An 11,843-nucleotide genomic window follows, 5' to 3' on the forward strand; every position below is an offset into this window, starting at 1 on the left:
AATTATTGTCTAACCCCTTGAGTTAGATTAGTTTGCAAATTCCACCACTGGGTTTGAATAGCTTCTAAAACCACCCTAGAGAATATGAAATAATAATATAAGTCCCTAAGTTAAATATTTCCGGTTGATGTTAGTTTAATCGCATGATTAATATATTCAAATGATAAATTCTATGGTATGATAAATTTTATCGCATGAGTAGATTTATTGCATAATTGGTTGTTATCGTAGAATTAATTATTGTAGCATGTATACATGTTTGTAGAAGTATTAATTTATGCAAAATGTTGTTGGATTGATAGATTGGACAAATAGGTTCCCGGGGTTGGTTGCGAGGTGTGGATTTAACTTATTAGACGTGAGAATAGGATTAATGGAAAAGATAATAAAGTGAGAAGCTGAGATTTGGATTCCGGGCTTGGAACCCGTGGTGACGTATTGATTGGAGATTGATTGGTGGTGAGTTTGTGAATTGTTGGTTTACGAAACCCTGGGTACGGCATGGTGGTGGTCGACTCTCGGATATTGGGACGGGTCATAAGGGAGGTATTGTGCTTGTGTCACAAACCGGGACAGAGTGTGCTCGCGTGCGCACCCGGGAAGTTTTATCCGAACTTATGGTCGCGGATGGGATACCCGAGTACATAACTTAGGTATCTTTCATCCGGATCTGGAAAAGGGGAGTCGGACCACACTAGTGTTTCGTGCCGGAGGTTATGGGTAGGAACGGATCTGTGGATAAGATCCGAGATTTCACATAGGTTAAAAGATAGTAATGAAAGAAAAGTTGATTGTTCTCTTTTTATGTTATTTTTAATGCATGACAATTATATTCCTATTGCCTGTAAGTTATGGGTTCGGGTGGGTTTTGGCTACTGAGTGTCATCGCTCACGGTACTATGTTGCCCTGGTAACTCGAACGCCAGGTACTGAAGACGGAACGGAGGTGCCGTTCGAGCAGCCTAACTTTAACTCTGCTACGGACGGAGGCGAGGAACCTTGGTTGCCGTACGCTTAGATGCTTGACAGAAAATTGGTCTTGATTTTGGAAAGCTTAAACGTTTAAATTTGGAAAATGTAATTTCTTGACTTGTTCGAAACTTTGAACTTAATTCGATATGGTTGTAATATTTTGACGTATGCTTTTGGAATGACTGACGCAGTAAATCGGATTAATCCTTTGAGAAAATTGTCTTTTAATATTTATTTTAACGTGTCCGAAATTCGGGGCGTTACATTACATACCCAACCTCGGTTTCGCCGCGCCAGTCTCCCGAGTATCCTCACAATGGTTCTGTCGCGCCGGGTTCCCATTGGCACACAAAAACATGGAATTTGGCATTGGCTCATCTCCACGGATAACCAATCTTCAATTCAAACCCTCGGTTCCGCTGCTCCGGGTTCCCGAGTATTCCCACAATGGTTCCATCGCTCCGGGTTCCCATTTGGATTTTCGAAAATCACAGTTCATCCCTCGGTTCGGCCGCTCCGGGTTCCCATTGGGTTTTCAAAATCATTCCTTTACACACACATACCACACAATGGGCAAGTCCGACCACATTGGGATTTCAAATCCACACCTTGCCTTTAACACACCCTAGGTGTCATGTCTCTAACTTTCTCGATTTTTGTGTCACATTTCATGCTTAGACTCCGCGGTAGGACTTTCCATATACGTAATCATAAATCATTCGTTGTAATCTTAAAATTAAACTAGCAAGATCATCCAACTCTATATTACTAACCATGCTCAAATCACCACTTAAAACATAACGCCACATGTACGGACGCCTTTGGAGTGAAAATCACTTATGCTTTATCACAAGTAATACAAACAATTCATGCATACATGCTCATATCCATCCTAAAGATCAAAATCCGAATACTATTAATCAAGTGTTAAATTCTATCTTTCGAAAACCATTCTTTCCTTCTTTGTGAGAAGTTCAAAACAACACATGTTTATTAGAGTAAAAGTCATTCATTCAATATGCTCATACTTCCATTAGCAAGATAAACTTGTTGACAATCATGCATTCCGACTATTATAAATGATAGATAACCTTATCTACTTAAGGAAAACTAAACGATAGATAACCTTATCTACTTAAGGAAAACTCAACGATATCTACTTAAGGAAAATGGTTAAGGATATTTATATTTTGAACTAAGGACATTCTACTTTCCAACATACAGTTCTATGCTATACGTAAAGTTAGTGGATTAGGGATTCTACCCTTCTTCTTGGCGGTAGTGACGATTACAGAGAGAAAAAGTACATCGGGCGGAGTAACTTTCTACGGTTGGTTTCTGGTAGCTTCGAAAGAGAAAGGCTTCTCTTGAAACTTGATCTTGACTAAAACTACTAAACTTTATGGATCGAAAAGGTGTTTTTGGATGAGTTTCTTGAAGAACATAAGAAGAACTTTAAGAACAAGGAAGAACTAAGCAAGAACAAGTAAGAACACAAACTTTCTTAGAGAGATAAGTTGGGGGATAAAGGTGTGAATTGAATGATGAGAATGGGGTGCTATTTATAACCAAAAATTTGGCTCCCTCTCCTCCCCCCTTGGCCAGCCCTCTCTCCCTCTCTTTGTTCCATGGATTTTGCTCCATGGTCTTGTCATTTCAAGACTTTAATCAAAACCCTAGCCTTCCCTCACTTGTCAACCCAATAATAGGTCAAATCATAGGTTATAATGAAGGGTTTATGGCTTGTCAAGTTCTAGTATGGGTTATCTTGTAGAGACCCGGAAAATTTTTAATTTTTGAAATGTCATAAGTTAATGCGAAATTTGTGGAGTTATTTTGGTTTGGGGTTTGATCGATAGAATCGTAATTGGAGGGAGTGTTAGTGTGATTTGGTGTGTGTGTGAGTATATATAGAGGGGTGTGTGTGTAGGGGATTAAAAACCCCAAAATATCTCTCTCTCTCTCCTCGCGTCTCTCTCTCGGCTCTCCCTCTCTCCCTCCGGCTCTCTCACTCTCTCTTATCCTCTCACCCAAAAACTTCACCAATCACTTGAAACCCATGAAATCTAACCTTCAATCCGTCTCCTACGCATGATTTGAACCTTGGAATCGCGTGGGTTTGTGCTAGAACTCGTTCTTGGAAGATTTCGGAGCTTTGGAAGCTAGGGCTCGTTCGTTAATCTCGTGTTTGAAGCTTCTAATCTTGAGGTAGGGATTTTTTACTCATTCTATGTATTTATGAGTTGATTTCGTGCTTTAATCGAGCTTTGATCGTCCTACTTCGTTCATTTGAAAAGCTGTCAAAATCTGCAGTAAATCGCCTAAAATCGCCTAGGGATCGATCATTCAAATCTGGTCTTAACATGACTTTTTACCTTGGGGATTGATCCCCAAGAGAGGAGGGATCGATCCCTCCCTTCTCTGGAATTTTTGCTCGTCTTCTGGGTTTCAGCCAAACTTCAAAAGGCCATAACTTTCTCGTCTAATGTCGGATTCCTTCAAACTTTATATCGATTTGAAGGTCTTGAAGTTAACTTTCATTTGCCACCAGAATCACTTTAAGACTCTTAGTACACAAAAAGTTATGACCATTTGAGTAAAGGTATGTCAATTTGTCGATATCCGTGGTTATTCCTAAGGTTGTTTTCGTTCTGTATTATGATTCCGTATATAATTAGAATATGTTTAAGTCACTCTTGAGCATGATTACTTATGTTCTAATAACTCATCGTTCGACCTTGTTTCTTGGCACTCATTAGAGCTTAAAATTAACGAAGTTGGTTAGGGATCATACCATGAGGTTGATAGGAGAATCGTGGACCATAAGAGGTAATATGATAAGTGTTGTGGGTAGACATGAGTTTGTCTAGTGATTAGATGGGTAGTATTGTGACTCGTATCCTCGTGCTTCGTCTTGTTGATCTTCCTAAGTTCTTTTGGCACTCGTCCTATAAGATTCTCGATTAGAACCTAGCCGGTGGTGAGTCGTGGAGTTGTTATGGATTCGGTACGTGACGTAGGGCGTCATGATAGACTTAGAGGAATAATGTGAATTTAAAGTATTTATCAATGTACTACGTGACATGTTTACAAGTTTGTATTACAATGTGAATTTGGGAAAATGCTACTTGTTTGTACATTGAACGATGGTTTATGTGTGTGTATGCTTGAATTGAGTATTTGAATAAAGGGCTCGCAACGCAAGGTGTGGTAATGCGAGGACTTTAGAGGGTCCGCAACGCAAGGTATGGTAATGCGGAAACCCAGATGGAGAATTCACTGTGACGCAAGTGGTGGTAACACAGTTGAATGTCTCACATAATGAAGAAAGTTATGATTGAGTATAGAAGTTCATGTTGTTGTTTGGGCTGTTTATTGCTTGAGATTGTACTATTGAAAAGGGGAATAAACGATTGAATTTGTCAAAGTTTTTGCAAAGGAAGGAACTTGGTTTTGGAAAAAGGATTTTTATGAAAATCCTTCGGCTATTCTTGAGAGAATCAACGGTTTCCGGTATTTGGGCACAAATCAACGGATTTTGGTATTCAAGCTCGAATCAACGGAGCTTGACCCGTAAAGGTTGAGAGTTTTCTTGAAATTATTTGGCAACCAAAAAGGGATGTTTAATGAAAAAAAAAAAGGCTTGAAGGTGGATGGTAAGAAATATCGAAGTTAAATGTGGCATCTATTTGAGAAATCTTAAAATGGTATGAGGAATTGTCGTAAGTTTCTTGGATGGATGTGTGTGTTGAATGCTACATCTAGATTGATGTATGAATGGTAAGGGATAGCTATAAGACGTATAGAATCCCATAGTCGTAGTTTGTCGGTTCGTTGTGGTACTCCTTTGTATCTCTTATCAATTTCATTGGAACTCATTCACTCTTATTGCATGTTTCATTGCATTTACATATAGTTTGAGTATAGATTTCTCTACTGGGCTAGTGTAGCTCAACCTATCATTTTCAGGTAAAAAACAAGGATCTTGAAGTGGAGCGCATAGTGTGCATGCTTGACTTCACATCTTTTGAAAGCCGTTATCGAGTAGTGATTCTATCATCTTTTGTTTGATTTCTTAGAAAGGTATAATTGTAAATCCATTTGAACTCTTTTAACTTTAGATATTATGTGACATTTAAATTTATCTTCTTTGACTAATTATGGAATTTGGGCCACAGTGCCAATGTTGTAAAATCTCTAAACACTGGGACTTGGTTTGTAAGTGATCTTTTGGGAACTCTCTTTTGGGTATTATCTATATTATGCGGAGATTGATTATTGAAATGGATTATTATTTATGTTGAAAATCGAGGGCGTGACATATCTTGTAAGAAAGAACAAAATGATAAGGCTAGTTTGTACTTTGGAAGACTAGAAATGGGATGTAAAGTTGTCAAATAGGCTTAAGGCTACAACGGGTAGCTTGTGGGAGCGACCAAAGTCACATGCACACACCACACACCACACTCCCTCCCTTCTCTCTCTCGGCCTCCCTCCCTCTCTTTCCTCACGGCTCTCTCTCTCTCTCTCTCTCTCTCTCTCTCTCTCTCTCTCTCTTGCCCAATGAATATATATATATATATATATATATATATGACTACATATATGGGTTATATGTACTTAAAGAATCTAGGAAAGTGACTTTGGTGGGCAAATTAGGTTTAGGCCTATAAGTCTTTAGGCTTGCATGCATGCATGGCTAGGGTTGCTTCCTTTTGAAGCCAAATGATGACTCCCTTTGTATGACTTGTCTTGTCAAGTTTATTGGCAAGTCAAAGGTCTATTATCCAAGGGATAAAAATTCCCCTAATGATTATTAACCAATGGTTAAAGAAATAAAGAGTTAGGCATGGGTTTGAATGACTAGTCATGGGATAATAATGATTGCTTCTATGGTCTAATGGTTCAATAGGGTTTGGAGGGGTTCATAAGGCTCAAAGATGGTTAAAAATGTCCAATTAGGGTTAGGATAATGTAACTAGGTGAATTGGTAGCTCGGTTCCTCCAACTAGTCGATTGAAAACTAACTTTACTAGCCAAGTAAAGCTTCTAGCCAAGAAATATAAATTTTAAGGATTAAAATCTAATTATGACAGATTATTAGAAATTAAAAGGAATTTTAAAAATAAAAACAAGTAATTAAAATAAAATTTAAATATTTAACGAAATTTTTATTTACCTAAAATCAGGGTCGTTACAGTGTCAGTGTCTCATCAGAGTTTATCATCATCGCAGCGTATCGTAATCCGTGTCTTCTTTTCTTTTCTTTTCTTTTTTTTTTAGTATCAATTCCACTTTCCATCCTCGAGCATTGGTTCCGCTGACCATCTTTCAGGACCGATCGGGCTCCTAGGCTAAATTCAGATTATGCCACCCAAAAGCACTAATTCTGTTGTTCGTCACTTTCAGAACCTACCGGGTTCTCAGGCTTAATCATTTCATAGTTTCCAACTCACACACGACACTAGTTCCACCGTTTATTCTTTCAAAACCTACTGGGCTCCTAGGTCACGCACGCACACCCGAGTCATGATTCCACCGACCATTCTTTTAGGACCTACCGGGCTCTCATGCTCACACACGCACACCGGAGCCATGATTCCGCTGACCATCTTCAATGGACCTACCAGGTTCTCATACTCATACAATCATCAATTCTTTTCATATTTCATTTTCTCATTTCTTTTCGTATTTCATTTCTCGTTACTTGTGTCTCGTGTCTTGTAAACATGTATCATTTTCTCACGTTCACAATAATAAAATCATGCGATAATAAATGAATCCTAGTTTTCCATGCTTCTTTATTTATTATTTTATTTTATTTTTTTTTGCTTATCAATCTAAAACAATATCGGCACATAATTAAGGAACACCATTACTAGCACTTTCATAAACATTCATACGTACTTCACTTAATCGATGTAAATCTATCATGTGAATTCGAATAGATTCCAATTCCAGTGACTAAATTCTATATATATATATATATATAGATTCCAATTCCAGTGACTAAATTCTATATATATATATATATATGTCAGTGCCCAAGTACTATAGCAACCTTCTTTCATTCAATTACCATTTCCAAATTTTCAGATAACTATCTTGTCGTGCAACACGTAAAAACCGATTTCGATACTTAACAAAAGAATTACTAATATATCGATTATATATTTAGGTAACTAGAAAGGAGGTTTGAACATATGACGTCATAAAAAATTTAATTTCAATAGTCGAACATATAACACATCAACATTATACTTAGGTGTGTAGGTAAGAGGTTTCTACCTTGTTTCTAGACGGTAGGATTTAGTTCTAGCGGCGTCAGATCGGGTTGCACGTGGGCGGCACAAACTCCAATCAACTCTCACTTGAATTGTGCTTGCATGTGATATGTGGTGAAATGGAAATCAGGTGTGTGGGTGCCGAAAATGAAAGTGAATATATGGGGTACTAATATTTATAGGGCTTGATTTCTTTCTCTACACTCATTTGTTATCTCTTTAGGCTTATTAATGCTAGAAGATAGGATAGTGTAGGTGCATGTAGGTGCACATGTATGATGAGGTTAATTGGGTTTACATGATGAGGTTATTTTGGATAAACCCAATCTCTCCTCTCTCTCTCTCTCTCTTAAATTAGGGCTGTCCATCCACCCGACCCGACAATAGACACAACGGACGGATCTGATCAGTCATTCGGGTCGGATTCGGGTTGGTTTGGTCGGATTTTTTATTTAGTCGGTCGGGTGTCGGGTGCACCATATAATTTCTCGGGTGACCCGACCCGACCAAAATCACACGTATAAAAAGAAAAAAATCCCCTGATTTTACTCCTGCTCCATCAGTCCCGCATCTCGATCGCCGTCTTCTCCGTCTTCTGTTCTCTTTCAATCCCTCTTCAGCTCTCCTCCACCTCGACGAAGAGAGCTTTCACCTCCACTACTTCTCTCTCTCTCTCTCTGAAATGGAGTCACTGGACGAAGACGACAAGACCAAACGGCAAAAGCCAGCTTCTCCACCGCTCCTCCGCCGACTACAGCGGCAGCTCCACCTCGTCCTCATCGCAATCATTCCCAGCCGCTTGGGCCTACCTTGCCCGATTCCTCCTCCGCCAGCCATCACCTCCTTCACCGCCTCTGCCACTGTATTTTTGGAAAAAAATTTGATTTTTCAGGAAAAAGGTGTGTAGAGTGTCGATTTTGAATGGTGATTTTATAATATTATGCTGTTAATCGTGATTGTGAGCTGATTTGTGAATGTGATTATGTGTAGATCTGTGATTTTGATTTCTGTAGCTTTTTTTTTTTTTTTTTTAAATCTGGTGACCCGATCGAACCCGACAACTCCAACCCGACCACATTTCGGTCGGAGCCCGACTAGTGTTTCGGTCGGTCTCGGGTGGTCATTTTTGGAATCCGACTGAAGTCGGGTCGGGCCCAACCAGACCCGAACCCGACCAAACCCGACCCGTGGACAGCCCTACCGTCTTAATGTAAATACATGCCTGTGGGTAAATACATGCATTTGATTTGTTGGGCTCCTTATCCGATTCTCTCTATTTCTTGCCTACCAAGATTACTACAATAGGATAAATATATAATTGGTGTGCAAACAATTAATTCATATACATGTATATATACACATATTAGTGTGTATACATGCAAACTAAGCATATATAGATTTATATTCGGTCTAAGTTAGATTTAATTAGGGTTTAATTATGATTAAACAATCTAATTAATATTTTTTTAAAATTATGATAAAGAAAAAAAATTAATAATAAATATTTAATTTTAATGAAGAAAATTTGGATCATTACAGTTACAAAAATAAACTTTAAAAAAAATTTAAACCATTATAAAAATATGAATCAAACATGACAAAGTAGTGCACATACACTGTGTTTTCTCTATCGAATATTTTGAACATTTTTATCAAAGTTTGTTGAGTGAACATAAATTATTTTGTTTTATTTTAGTCAATGGGTTTAATTAGTGAATTTGACATTAGAAGTTAAAAGTAAAATCAAAATTTTAAAAAAAAATTATCAAAACATTTAAGGTGTGCAAAAAATTTGAACTTTGGTCTCGAGTAACATCTTTAATCAAAACATTTATGGTGTGCGAAACATTTATAGCGGCAATAGCGTATATTATTATCTAGTAGGATAGGATATCTACACCTAGTGACCTAGATGCAATAAGAGAATAATGTACCCCGTTCCAGAAACCTTCTTAAAAAATAAGCAACTTATTTCATATTTTCAAACTAAAAAATAATGTAAATAAAAAATAATTTTTTAATTTTTTTCGCACCGTATTAAAGATCTTGATGAGATCTATTAAACAATATCTATATTGGTAGGAAAATTATTTGCGTAAATACATTATTTTTGAACTTGAAATTGCCTTCTTAAAAAATAAGTACTTATTTTAAGTTTCGGAACCGGGCCTAATGGGAAAAAATAGTTTGCCGAAAAAAGCCTCAACTTGAACGAAGAGGACCTTTAGATGTAATAACTTTGCATTAACCACCAAGGCCAGAAGTCTATCTGTGTTGGAATACGGAAAATTCAGTAAATTTATATTGTTTTTTTATAATTTTTTTTTCTTTTGTCTAATAAAACCAATTGAGATCTACTATCAAATAAGAACCATATTGCATATAAAAAATAAATACTTTGGAAGATATAAATGATTTTTAAAAATGTCCGAAATAGTAACATGGACATTTATTTAGGGATGGAGGGAGTATATAGTATTACTATATGGAAAACATGGCTCTGTTCCTGCGTAAAATTTGAAGACCTAAAACGGTCGCACCTCTGACTTTACCTCAGGATCAGCCTAAGTAGGGGATGTGTCCACATGTTCAGAAATGTTTCATCTTAGTTTTATCCTTTTTTATTCTGTAAACTGCGTCAATTTTCTTTTCCGGAAAAAAATTGTGTCAATTTTTGAATTGGCCTGCACCACTTGCTGGTTATGGTAGTGAATCCTACCTCGGGCTAGAGGCTTTTGTAATCTGTGTGTGGAGAATGTGCATTCTTCAAGCTTTGAAGGTGACAATGGCTTTCAATTTCCAATCTTGTATATGGTCTCTTTCTTTTCCCACAAACACTTTTAAATTTTTGTAGTGGGCTGGAACACGGGTCGGTCGCCCGGTCACCTGGTGGGCTCAACCTGTAGAAAGCCCAATCAAAAATGCCCATTGGCGATCTGACGGATTGCTCGGCTTGGGGCTTCTTGGGCGGGCCAATGTGTCGGGTTGGATTTTGGAGGATCACATGTAGCTTGGTTAGTAACACGCCAGCGCCGAGCTGTTTGGTTCGGACACTTGCCGCCCAAAAACATGACACTCAACAATTGTTATGCATGACGTCAAACTTAGGGCTGCAAACGAACCGAGCCGCTCGCAGCTCGATTCGTTAGTGGCTCGTTCAAGCTCGGCTCAGAAGTTAAACGAACGAGCTCGAGCCGATTTTTTCAGCTTGTTAGCTAGGATAAGTTCGGCTCGAGTCGGCTCGCGAGCTGGGGTATATATACTTAAGTTTAAGATTTTTATTGTTATTTCATGATTTGTTTTTTCCGTTTTCACTTTCTAGTCAACCAAGGGAAGCGAAAGCACACGCACACCAGTACACCCCCGCTCCATAGGAAAATGAAAGATATATACCGTCACAATCAAAATATTTTTGGTTGTATTAAGCTTATGCGATGATATATATACATTTTTTGTTGGTTCGTTAAGGCTCGTGAATAAGCTCGAGCTCGAGTCAAGCCAAGGCCTGCTCGGCTCGAGCTCGACTCGTTAAGTTTTCACTGAGCTCGAGCTCGAGCTCGTGTTCGTTAAAAACTTAATAAACAAGCTTGAGTACCGTAAAGCTTGGCTCGGCTCGTTTGCAGCCCTAGTCAAACTTATAAGCGGTTATTCGTAATGTCACATGGGAAACGTGCTTGACACGAGCTACCTCGGAGGCCAAGGCAAGTAACTTCCTCTATAAGGTACAATACTAAACCTAGAGAGATACATTGTCCTTATTCACTCTAGGACTTACTTAGCTATCGGAGTGTCTATCAGTCAACTTCAGTCGGCTAGGCACTAATGTGGTTTCCTGTTTTGCAAAGCTAGGTTAAGGAGAAGAAGCTCAATCCAGATCTAATCCAAAGAGGTCCACGGGAGGAGATCCAACTAGAACGTCACCCCTCAATTTTCAATATCAAACTGCACAAAAAAGAAAAATACTTGTGTCACTCATCAATATATACACACTTATATCCCACACTCACATGGGTATGCGACCCACGCACAGTGTACTGCACGTAACCTATCTTTTTTTCACACCAAAAATTAGTCTCCATAATCAACTTTACTAAAAATTTGTTGCCACATAAGTAATTAGGAGTATCACGTGAAAATGTATTAGACATTTTTCCATCATGTGAGCTGCGACTTAATTCTTCATTTGGAAAAGAGAGTTCACAAAACCATATGGTTCGATGCTCCATCTTGATGTTTTATTATCAATTCACCATGTATCTTATGTTCTCAACCATTAATTTTCCATTGTTCTGATGCATTCTCCGAACTCAATTTTAGAATTTACTCATGGTGCGACTGTGACTGCATTATAAAACAACAAAGCAGGTGGTCCTTAATTGAATTTTCCCAACAGGAATATTACAATTTACAGCCCACAAATGACAAAACTTATATGGCCTTGTTCGTTTTGGTATTTGGAATTTTGGATCCTCTTTTTGCGCACGGTTTCTAATAAATTTTCTCTTAATCATTTCTCTCTATATCTCTCTCCACTAAAAATCTAAATACCAAAATGAACAAATCCTATAAACTCCCAAATAATAGTGA

Source organism: Rhododendron vialii, chromosome 7a (genome assembly GCF_030253575.1).
Source record: "Rhododendron vialii isolate Sample 1 chromosome 7a, ASM3025357v1".
In the NCBI taxonomy this organism is placed as follows: domain Eukaryota; kingdom Viridiplantae; phylum Streptophyta; class Magnoliopsida; order Ericales; family Ericaceae; genus Rhododendron; species Rhododendron vialii.